This window comes from Cimex lectularius, unplaced genomic scaffold (assembly GCF_000648675.2).
Source record: "Cimex lectularius strain Harlan isolate CLEC.00 unplaced genomic scaffold, Clec_2.1 scaffold214, whole genome shotgun sequence".
NCBI classification, from domain to species: domain Eukaryota; kingdom Metazoa; phylum Arthropoda; class Insecta; order Hemiptera; family Cimicidae; genus Cimex; species Cimex lectularius.
The window spans coordinates 631772-644550 of NW_019392963.1; positions in this window are offsets into that span (position 1 = coordinate 631772).

Below are 12779 nucleotides of genomic sequence, written 5' to 3' on the forward strand. Positions count from 1 at the left end.
GATCGTGAGATGCGGTCTGGTGTGACGTAGGTTTAAAAAACATTTTCTCTTCGTGTCAACGTTTCGATCTTTATTGAGATCGTCTTCAGGGCCTGGGATCATAAAAATACATTGATTGAGTCTAAAATTTCTAGTATTGTGTAAATTGATTTTTTTTCCACATCCTACTTGTATTTGTATAATTTAAACAATGTTTACAAATCCCAGACCTTGAAGATGATCTCAATAAAGATGGAAACGTTGGCACGATAAAGAAACTGTTTTTCTAAAACCTATGTCCCACCAGACCGCATCTCACGATCTCCAAATACTGATCAACTAACGGTCACTAAACACCACACATGTTGTAATAAGTTAAATTGGCTTATATTTTTCTGTAATGTTTGGTTGAGATAAAAGATTAGTTTGAGAGCGGGACCATATCGACCACATTTTACATAAAAATTATAAATCAATTTAAACAATTACTTGGTTAACTGGGGCCAACTAAAACGTATGGATTAATTGTTCAGAAATCGTGAGATGCGGTCTGGTGTGATGTAGGTTTCAGAAAAACATTTTCTTTATCGTGCCAACGTTTCGATCTTTATTNCTCTGAAGATGATCTCAATAAAGATCGAAACGTTGGCACGATAAAGAAAATGTTTTTCTGAAACCTACATCACACCAGACCGCATCTCACGATTTCTGAATTATCATCGATTAACGGTCACTAATCACCACACACGTATGGTTTAATGTTGTAATAAGGATGGATTTGGATAATATTTAGAAGAGTTATGAATTTTTAAGTAGTACACTGGACATCTGAGACAAAAATAATTGCCCTTGGCTGATCCCGCCCCATAAAAAAGTTTTTCTCTCATATTCCACTTTAATTATATAGCAATTATTACACCATTGTAAAGGTCACAGGAAACATTCGCCGGCTCTTTTTTTATTTATTTATTTTTCAAAATGAACTTACCTTTGATCTAAATGAATCAACGTTTATTTACATAATTTCAGTACAATGCATAGAACAATAGAGCTGAGAAAACATGACGTAACGCTCTAACTTCCTACTACAATACGATTTAAATATATACAGAAAAGTTATTTAGCATAAAGATTTGTAGCATGGAAAAATGTATGCAAAAAACCACAAAACAGAAGGATTTAACTTAATGTATAAATAAATACTATAGTAATATACTAGTAGAATATAGTATATAAATGTAAGATACGTAATTAAAACTACATTTAAATAGGTAAATAATTAAATAATCAAATATATTGTTATGGCAGGTAATTTCTTTTTCTAACTAGACTAAATTAAAGTTCAGGTACATAATTCTTAATTCGCCTGTATTCTAAATGAACAAAGTAGAAAGTTGTATTGCATTTAATAAGATTATTGGGTTCTACAATGTAAAATATTTCGGGTATTCACGATGTTTGTAAGTTGTTAACTCGTGTTAACTCGAATAGAGCAATGTCCAATAAGATCGTGAACGCCCCCTTCTTATCTTAACATGTTAAGTGCTAATTTTTCCGCAATGCTGCGCGTGGCGACTGGTAGAATCAAAAATAAAACTATATCAGTCATTGAAGGCCTGTTGTTGTTTGTTTTTGTTTTCTTTTGTGTTAAATTGTAAGATGCCAGAAGTTAGTAAAAAATGAAAACTTTTTCATTCAAAATGCTATGCACTCGAAAATTACTAACAAATGACACGCTTCAATCGTGCCAGCATACCCAATTTGTATGTTAACGTTATGAATGACAGTATAAGGACAGGCCAGCAATTAACGAAAGAAATGTATCGGTCTGATTTAATTAATGCGTATTTAAGAATAAAAATATGTGTAAACAAACAGCAGAAGTTAAATTCATGGCTGCCATGTTGGTTACCTTCGCCCTAACGGATAGCAATGTGACTACATTAGATAGCCTGTTAGATCGAGCAATGTTAACTAGCCGATTCTTACAAGTCTACGTCATCATTTTTCTCGATCTAACACGACCTAACAGAGTTAACAGGGTTAACACAAAGATCGTGAATACCCCTTATATTTATTTCATGATCGTTTTACCAACCGCTTGACGTCTAGCATTTATGCACGTTTAACTTTAAAACTAATCAGAAAGTTCGACCATCCAATCAAAAGTTATAGCAGTGATTTTTAGCTGTGGTAATCGGAACTCTTTAATTATGACGTTTCTAAGCGAAGATAATTGAAAATGCAATATCTTACAATAATTAAAACCTGTAAAAATAATGCAACCAACTGAATACAAATTAAAATAGTAGTAAAAAATGTCCTAAAGACATAATTAGATTGGATTTATATGTGCTCAAATCAGCGCATGTATGCTCAGAGTTGAGCCTAAAACTTTGCGTAGTCCACCGTCAATTCTAGGTTATGTAATTTACAGTAAATGCCGCCTCGAGAATCACCCACCTCGGGTGTTAGCAGTCCCGGGTCAGACCAAGGTCTTATCTGCCGTCACCGAGGTTGGGATCCGAGTGCTGTCAACAGCTATATCAATGCAGTTCCTTGTTTCAAACTAATTCACACTTTCGGTAATTGTTAAATATTCATTCATATTTACATCCCATTGAATCAGGTAAGATACTCGATATTTCTCCATCAACCTCTACCCATATTATACAACTAATCTAATATGGTGCTCAATATTCTGCCATCAACATCTCATACTACACATTCACGCTAATAAATACATTCACGCTCAATACGCGCGAGAGTCACAGAACTAGTATTTTTAAGTAGTAGTAATTTTTCACAAAAAATAATTATCAATTTTTAATATTGATTATTCGACAAACATAAAGTTTAATTGTTGGTAAAAGTTTGAGTCAATCAAATTCGTATTGTGTTTTTTCTGTGATGTCGACTAGCTGGAACATAACAATCTATTCGCAAAATAGAATCAAAAATACTCGTACTAAGTATTAATTTCATGAAACATTCATCACTTGGAGTTTACCGGAGCTACTTTTCTATGTGCCCTGGAGACGTGGGAACTTTTTGCACTGTTACTTCTCTAAAAGCAGCACTTTTACTTCCCCAAAGTTGTGCTCGTCGAGATTATCACTTCACTTTGTCAAACCTGCTGACCAGTCTGCGATCGGACTGAAAAGCCTAGCTGTTACACTAAATCCTGTAGCCTAATCGAACTGAACGTACATTTTTCTATAAAACAATTTAATCAGTTTGAATAAAATTTTACATGTGTATTTACGAATGGGTAGGAAACAGTAATGGCTAACGAGGTTTCCTAAATTCACCAGTTTTCATTTGACAAGTATAAAAAATTTATAAAACAATTTTTGATTGGTTTTAACTGATGCCATTTTATGTCATAAATTTTACATAATTTTTAGATTATTTAGCTATAACTATCCTTAATCATATATTTAATGTTCTGAAAATTTCGTATTAAAATTAGTTGATAACATCAAGAAAAAATGTTCAATTTCATTTGAGAAAACATATCCTACTCACGAAAGGGTGTTTTAATAAAATCCTTTTTTTCCTGCATAATTTAGCTTATGTTACTATCGGTTATTATGTTAGAATTTACAAGAAGCTTTTCTGCCTCATTTTATGCGGCATTTGCATCCCAAAGCTAATTTTTTTGAAACATAATTAAAACTTGGGCAACGTTTTTTTTCATATTTTGTGGATTGTTCGCGCCAAAAATCGCGACTTATAATTGTTTATTTTGTTTCGGAAATGCCGCTAATATAGAGTTTATCCTAGCTCTGTTCCTTCCCCACAATCCTGTCCTGTTGCGGCCTAGTCCTGCTCTAGTCCTGTTCACTTCCATACAGTCCACTATTAATTAGCCTCCAAGAGTGATTTTCTTTCAGTTTTTCTCTTATTTTCAAGAAGCATTTTTTTCGTTTTGTTAATTATCGCGTTCAAAATAACGCGAGTGTCTCCACCCACATCCTTAATGCGACACATCAGACAGGGTTCGGACGGAGCCCCGAAGGTAATTAATAGACTAGGATTCTGTTTTACCTTTGGCCAGAGTTATTGCAGGTTCTAGCTATTAAACGGCTCTCCTCCCTGGTTGCCGAGAAAATCAAGCCACAGTTAACAAGTTAGTATTTTATTTTATTTTGTATTTTTATTTAATTTAATTTTATTTTTATTGCGACCCACCAGCACGTGCACATGGATAAAATGATTGTTTGCCTCTAAGAGTTGCTTAAGACATATGTGTGCCAATAAAAGGTGTAGGAAAAACTTATATCAAAGTTTGAATGTGTATTCTATCTATAGCCATACAATTTAACAACATTTAGCTAGCTGAAAAAAACAAAGATGGATACGTATTTTGCTATTCATGATCGTTTAAATATGACTAGCTAAAATAACAAACTTTTACAAAAACGAATGCACGATTCCAAGAAAGTACGTAAAATATTAAAAAAAAACATATCGGATTCATTTTAAACACCATTTAAAGATTTAAATAAATTTTTTATATCAACCAAAAATAGACATTTATTGGTAGGATCTGCGATAAAATGACAATTTTAGACATTAGTTGGGGAAAAACATAAAAAAGGATAAGTCTTTTATTATTTTACAATTAATTAAGGTTTTTAGTTGAGATGAAAAAAAGTTAATGGCACGAGAGGGATTCGAACCCACGACCTTCGGCTAGATACGCCGCTGCTCTACCACCTGAGCTATCGTGACCTCGATCCACTCGGACATCAACTCCCCATCTCAACCCCACCTTATGAGTTTTCCCTCCTTTTGCCATTTTTTCATCTCAACTAAAAACCTTAATTAATTGTAAAGTATTAATTGGTCAAGCGGACCACGAAATTAGTGAATTTAAAGTCTTTTATTGTGTTTCAAACAAGGAATACTATCAGGATTGTACTAAATAGACATTTTTGGACTGGAACAGCCAGGGTCATTTTTTTCCTTATATGTGTAAAAAACTTGCATAAGAAGTTAATTGTATGTTCAACAAGTACTCATAAAATGTAAAAACGAGTTTATATAGCAGTTGAAAAAAAACCACAAAGAAAAGTAGGTTTATTATTATTGCTATTTTTCAAAAGAGAAATAATGTCTAGTGTTTTACAGATACAGCGACATAATAAATCAATTTTACCATCCATTTTCTGGGTGTGACAAGCACTTCTTATTATTGTCGCATACATTAAAAATATAATAACGTCGTATAAATGGCATGTACCAAGTAAGTTTTCATTAGGGAAACATTTCCGAAATGGATCTCCGAGTTGTATTACTTCCTCGAACAAATTTGTATTAATGTCCTCACATTCATGATGTAATTAATGGGCAGGCTGTCTCTTCTTCTGCGAACAATATGGCCCATGAGGCTTTGAACAGCCGAAACTCTTTACCACACTTGTTACATTGGCTGCATTGGCAGTAATTCAATAGATGTTATTTGTCAGCATTAAGGAAAATACAGCCGTTCTCCCAGAGCGGAGTTCTGCTCGCATTCTTCACCAAAAAACGGCAAGTTTCCACAGTTGAAAATATAAAATTTTGTTGGTAACCTTTGACTATTTGGTTGAAAAATACATTACGAAAACAAGTTTGGTAAAACTCTACGGTCTGGTCTATTTGAAATAATTTCATTTAAAAAAATTTATCAGTCATTCATTTCGTCGCACTTCATTTGATATTTTAAAAAATATATGCCTTTAAAAAAATTTAATTTATCTTTTATGGAAACTATGTGAAAAAGAAGAAAACACCACCAAATATTCAAAGTGATAGGTACGTCATGAAGATGATTCTTGATCGTGCCTCGCCTTTTTGGAATTGATGCCGAATAACTCGAGAACATTGTGCAGCCACATGCGGAATATTGGCCTCGATTGTGGCTTCAAATGCCATCGTAAGCCCCACCTGAGAAAATCTTATGTCCGCCCTAACCAGCCAAGACTCGACACTCAAGCTGACGTCTAATGACTACAATTCCAACAGTTTCATGGTGAATACAAATTTGCAACTTTGGGTTCTACTTGGAAAGCAGGCTTAAATGGAACAAACATAACATACACATAAAACTAAAAAAACAAGAACTGAACCGAAAATATAGTAATTCGATCGATTTGCACGCAATCGAAGTACGGAGCCAAGCCAACCAACAACCAAAGAACAATCCTTTCAAATCCTTTCATAAAAAGTCATCAGTGGCATCCCTAACGCTCCGTGATGCGTCAATAACCAAACTCATCACAAAGACATCCCATTCATGACGGACATGATCCAAAAACGATTCCACAACATCCACTCCAAGTTCTCCTTCCACACCAATCCACTAGCTCATGTCCTTTCTTCAACTTCCTACCCTAACAAACCTCCACGGCAACTAAAAAGCCAGTGGCCTCGTGAGCTAAGACAACAGTCATCCAATCAACCAACAATCTAAACACCGCGAGTTCCCTCAATGGTGGCCTTTTTTTTTTCCCCCGGCCGGCTAGCTGCCTGGGCTATTGCCGGCACCTCACATTTCTTCCACCTCACGTTTTATAAATTTATTTATTTTTTAATTTAATTTAATTTTTTTTTTTTTAAATTAGCTTTTTTGTAGGAAGTCTGGAAATCTTTCTGGTTGTGTTCTGGGACGTTATTTCTACATTTTTAGCCCTCCCACACGTGGTGAAAAGGCTCTGAAACTATCTCATTCACTAACATTCAATCCTAGCCTAGCCTATAGGCGGGTTTCAGAGTACTCGATAATCCTCTGAAGACCCGCCCTCGTTCACGCTAATAAATACATCCATACATTATGTACAATTAAAATTACAATTAATCTAAAACGTTAACCTAGGTGATGGGTTTATGGGGTACTTGATATTCCACCATAGACCCACCCATGCATACACTACTATCGCACTAATAAATACATTCACTCAAACAGTAACCAATCATTCTGTATTTACAAATTAAAAAATGCGGAGCCACTGGCGCATTTAATATTACAACAGTGCCTCCGCCCATTCACTCTAAAAGATATTATAGCCTAATACTAACCTAAATCGGTGGGTCTGTGGAGTACTCGATATTCCTGCACAACCCACCCATACACACTCACTTTCGCGCCAATAAATACATTCTTTCTACCAAAAACACACAAATAGATATCTATCCTAGTTTGGTGGGTCTGTGGGGTACTCAATAATCCGACCACTACCCACCCATACACCCACACATTCTCACCAATAAATACACTCACTTCAGGAAGGGAAAATGAAACCACGTGTGGAGAAGCCTTAAAGGCGACCATATGCATTTATTTGCTTCAGATATTTGATTACTTTCTTGCTGTTGTCATTGCTGTGTTGCAAAACCTCTTTCAAGCTCGAGGAAAGGCCACAGTTTGTTCTGTGCGGCGCCAGTAGTTCGCATTCGGTTAGTAAATGTTTAACAGTTATTTGTGCGCCGCACAATGGGCATCCCCGTGGACTTTTCCTCGCCAAGAGATGACCATGCGTCAGTCTAGTGTGGCCTATTCGCAGTCGGGTCAATATTATTCTCTCTGTTTTGCTCATACTATCCATGGCCCACGGTTTGACCGACTGTTTTAGTTCTTTTAGTTTGTCGGTCATTTTGTCCCAGCGGTTCTGCCAATCTTTCCAGCAAAGATTCTTCATATATTTTTTGACATCCGCTGGGCTCACGGGAGTTTCCGGGTCATGTGGCATTATCGCTGCTCTTTTGGCAGCTTGATCGGCATTTTCGTTACCTTCTATGCCGACATGGCCCGGTATCCAGGCAATAACTACTTCTTTTCTTTGTTCGTGTATTTCCCTGATTTTCTCTTGTATTGCCTGGATTAGTGGGTCCATGGTGAAGATATTACGGATGGCTAAGACTCACTGAGTGAGTCGGTGCATATGACATATTGGTTGCTCCCAATGTGTTCAGTTTCACTCAGCGCGGATGATATGGCGGTCAACTCTGCGGTAAAGATACTTGCAGCCTTTGGGAGAGGAATTGTTTTGGTGTGTTTTTCCCAGCATACTGCACTGCCGACCCCCTCACTGACCCTCGAACCGTCTGTATAAATGAAGGTTCCTTCACTGCATTCTTCTTTGAGGGCCAGGAATTTAGCTTTGAATACATATGGGGGGTCTCTTCTTTCTTCAATTCCGCCATATCTACCCGTATAGGAATTGAGGAGAGCATCCAAGGTACCTTCTTGGATTCTTTGATTTCCTTAACTTTAGGGATTGTAGCTCTCCTGCAGGCCAGTATCTCCTTCATCCTGATGCCTAATGGCCTAGTACGGGTACTTAGCATGGTGTACTCCTCGTCGCAGGCCGGATCGTACAGTACCTTATATAAAAAGTGCTCTTTTCTAGCCCAGATATTGGCACAGTAGTTCATTATTAACTGAATTCTTTTTTCGCCGGGAGGTAACACCCCGGCTTCTGTGCATATACAAAGCTCCTGTAACCAGTCTTAATCCTGCGATATATACATTGTCCAATTTTCGTAGAGTGGTTTTCCTCGCTGAGGAATACACCATACATCCGTAATACAGTTTCGTACACAGCAATGGTGGCCTCCTTTACACCATCCTCGTGGTCTGACAAGTTCCTGTAGGTAGTTTATTGTTCACACCGAACACAATGTTAAATGTATAAATTTTGTACGGAAAGCAATAAAAAATGTTATTTTGAAGAAGTTAGTAAGAATGTGTAATTATTATAGAATTTACCATAAAACATTATAGTATACTAGGCCTCGTTCACAACATGTTTATTTCCATTACTTACTTCCATTATTTCCAAAGAGTTATTAAGTTGTGTGCTGATCAACCAGTTAAGTATATTGTTGATTTTTGAGATTAAGTGTATGGTCTAAGGGAAATCAAAATACAGGGACTTGCCAAGTTTTCAGTTTATTTTTTACTTAAAGTTTTTAGTTGAGATGAAAAAAAGCTAATGGCACGAGAGGGATTCGAACCCACGACCTTCGGCTAGATACGCCGCTGCTCTACCACCTGAGCTATCGTGATCTCGTGCCATTAGCTTTTTTTCATCTCAACTAAAAGCCTTAATTAATTGTCATGTATTAATTGGTCAAGCGGACCACGAAAGTAGTGAAGTAATTTATTTTTTACCTTCATCGGGGCCTAAACATTAGAAACAAATTATTAACGGATTCCACGTTGTTCAATACTTTTTAAATGGATAGTCCCTACTCACAGAAATTAAAAAAAAAAACTTACTGTGAGTAGGAACTATCCTTTTAAAAAGTATTGAACACCACACTCACTCCATCATTTATCATTTCTATTAATTTGCTAGTCAAAGCAGTAATGGATTATAACACAATCGATAACATCACATCCAATTACTTAAAATCTGTTAATAAACAAGTACTTTTAAATCTTTATTTTAAATTGAGACTTTCATGCTCAAAGATTAACAAATCAATCTGGTTCAATTCCCAATGTTTGAAATTAAAAAAAAAACTTACTGTGAGTAGGAACTATCCTTTTAAAAAGTATTGTCACAGACACCTATTTTGGTGGCTGTTTCTGTGTCAATTATGGCTTGTGTTATATTACGTTCTGTGTTGGTGGATTTTATGTTGTGTTTTAGTACTTTTTGTAATAGTTTTGTTTCCCAAAAGACTGTCTACTGATGGGGAACCCGGCCATTCGCGCAGAAGTGTTTCTCCAAAACCTCGAACAAAATTGTTTCACAGAAATAATGGCGAAAAACGGAATACTCGATCTATTTAGATACGTCGACGACATACTAACCATAACAGACAACTCTTCCCCAGAAACACACTCAGAGACCTCAACACAATACACAAAAACATTACGTTCACCATAGAAACCGAAAACAACAACAGCATCAACTTCTTGGACTTAACACTCATCAGAACTAATAACAAAATCGACAATATACAGAAAACCCACTGCAACAGACAACATAATAAATGCGCAATCCAACCACCCACACCAACACAAACTTTCAGCACTGCGACACTTTATACATAGACTAAAACCAATCCCACTCAACACCGAAAACTACAACAAAGAACTACAATAACGAACATTGCAATAAAAAACGCATACAAAACAAACACCATACAGAAACTTCTAAAAAACAAAACAAAACAACGAAAAAACAAAACACAAATCAACAACAAGTGGACAGCATTCACATACACAGGAAAAGAAACCTACAAGCTAACGAATCTGTTCAACAAACTCGGACTGAAAACAGCACTAAGGACCAACAATAACACAGGTAAACTACTAAAAGGAAACATAGACACAACTAACCCCCTAGACAGCAACGGTGTTTATAATATCACATGTCAATGCGGATACACTTACATTGGACAGACTGGAAGGAAACTAAGAGATAGATTCAAGAACATCTTAGATACTCCACAGACAATGACGGAAAATCAACTTATGTCACACTCTTAATACACTACAACCATGAACCAAACACAATAGAAACAAGCATGACATTAATACACAACGCACAAAAAGGACGAAAACTAAACATACTGGGTAACCTCGAGATATACAAACAAATAACACTAGACAAACGCACAAACAAACACACATTCACACACCACGTTTACACCATTAAAAACACTTCATAACAAAAAACGAAAACGTTCGGAAGAACAAAACATCGTAACCAACACGAGGAAAAAACAAAAAAACACCAACAACGCACAAATAATAACTGACAACGGAAATAACCGCTAACGAGACCGACCAACGAACACGAAGACCACGCCCCCTAACGCAACGCCCCCAGCGACAAGCGACGGAAGCACTACTATATAAACCTTAATCAGACAAAATGACGGACAGTTTTTCACTGAAGATGGTAGAATGCCGAAACGCGTTTGAATAACTCAAATAAAAAAACCCACGAGTGAAGACAGACCCAGTAGTGCCCGTGTGCTGGTTCAACGTGAGTTCGCCAACTCGCAGACCAAACCCCATCATCTACTAAAAGACTTTAAATGAAATAGTAATACAATAACTTAAAACAATTCAAATTTCTTTGGTTTATATAATATAATAAATAAATGCATGTTGACTAGACTTTAACATATTATTGATAGGTATCTAGTGGGTTAGAGTATATTGATTGATTGGCAGGTTAGCATTTCCCGGTTATTTTTAAAATTCAGTATCCCGGTGTAAGTACTGTCTAACCCTGAAATATTTTTCTTTTGGGGCAGTTTTCTTTCCCTGTAATTTGTAACATTTATTTGGAACAACGTATCTCCTTTCTGACTTCTTTATCGCATATTTTAATTAGTTGGAAGCCGAAGTTTGTTAGTATCGTAATAGCCATGTGCTAAGATAAGGTTGTGTAGGTCGTGAGTCGTCTTTAAAATATTTCTGTTGCCTGCTTTTTATTTTTGTGCGGTCTGACGAATGTATTTAACATCACTAATGATTTTATATTTCGAAATGAAACATTAATTAACAATTGAGTTTAAATTAGTAAAAATTTACCATAATTTTCTTTAAAACAGGCCAATAATGGATTTAATCTTACGGAAAGCCCCCCCACCGACGTCTCATTCGCGATCAATTATAAAAGCAATTTACATAGAAATTAAGGAAATGGAACCGATAAGTGATTCCTTGTGAAACTAACGGATGCTAATTTTGCGGGGAGTTCTTTTTATCTTTCTTTCACGGCTATTATTTAACAGTCAATTGACAGAATATTTTAATGGACTTAGCCAGCGATTGGGAGGAGACACAATAAATTTGCAACAAGTCTGCGATAACAGCGTGTAGACAGTTTAGACTAAACCTCAATTATACGAGCAATTATAAATTGCTATTTTCCACCTCAGGGCAGCCTGCTCTAACAGCTGCAATTTACTAAGGCATTGCCGGTCAATAATATTTAAATCATTCCGTTCCGATTGAACCTTGGTTTACATAAAACTTGTTTAGATACGTTGTATTATTACAAGCTCTACGCATAAACAAACGAAAAACTTATATTTGAATAAACTCATCAAATAAAATGTATAAAGTTGATTTCAAACAATAACGAATTAATATTAATCCATTGGCAACAAAAAAACTTTCTTTTTTGTAAGTGAATATAAGCCGTAATTATGCAAATATGAAAACAATGGTACATCGCTCTGTTTCTACAATACTTCTGAAATTTTAAATATATCTTCCTTTCATATATTTAACTCTTGTTATTATTAATTGTTACATAAACTGAATTTTTAAGCCATTATTACACTCTAAGAGATTGGATTCACGTAACCGTTTTAAAAAACATTCATTTTCCGAGGTAAACCGTCAGAAGTAAAATGTGCACATAATTTAAACAGCTAAAGGACAACATTGTTCGTAATAATAACAATAATTAATATACAAGAAAGCAGATGTAAAATAAAAAAGATAATAATAGTTATAAAATAGACAAGATAACATTATAATTTTAATATTTTCTCAAGACTTAAAACAACACCAGCAGTTCGATCGCTGTGCGAATAGTACAGAATGCTGTAAGGGTGCGTTGGCAGAATCAGACAAGTCATCCGAGATGCTACTTGGAGTTAAGAGAACGACTAATCGATGATCTCCGAGAGACTGAAACGAAAGGAAAGGTACGTGATAAAGCGGTGAAGTATCGGCCATACCCGTCTGACACACGACACCTGATTTTGCGACAGAACTAAAGTAGGGGTCCCGCTTGTAGAATATAGTTGCTCAGTGTGTCACATTTGAAAGAAGA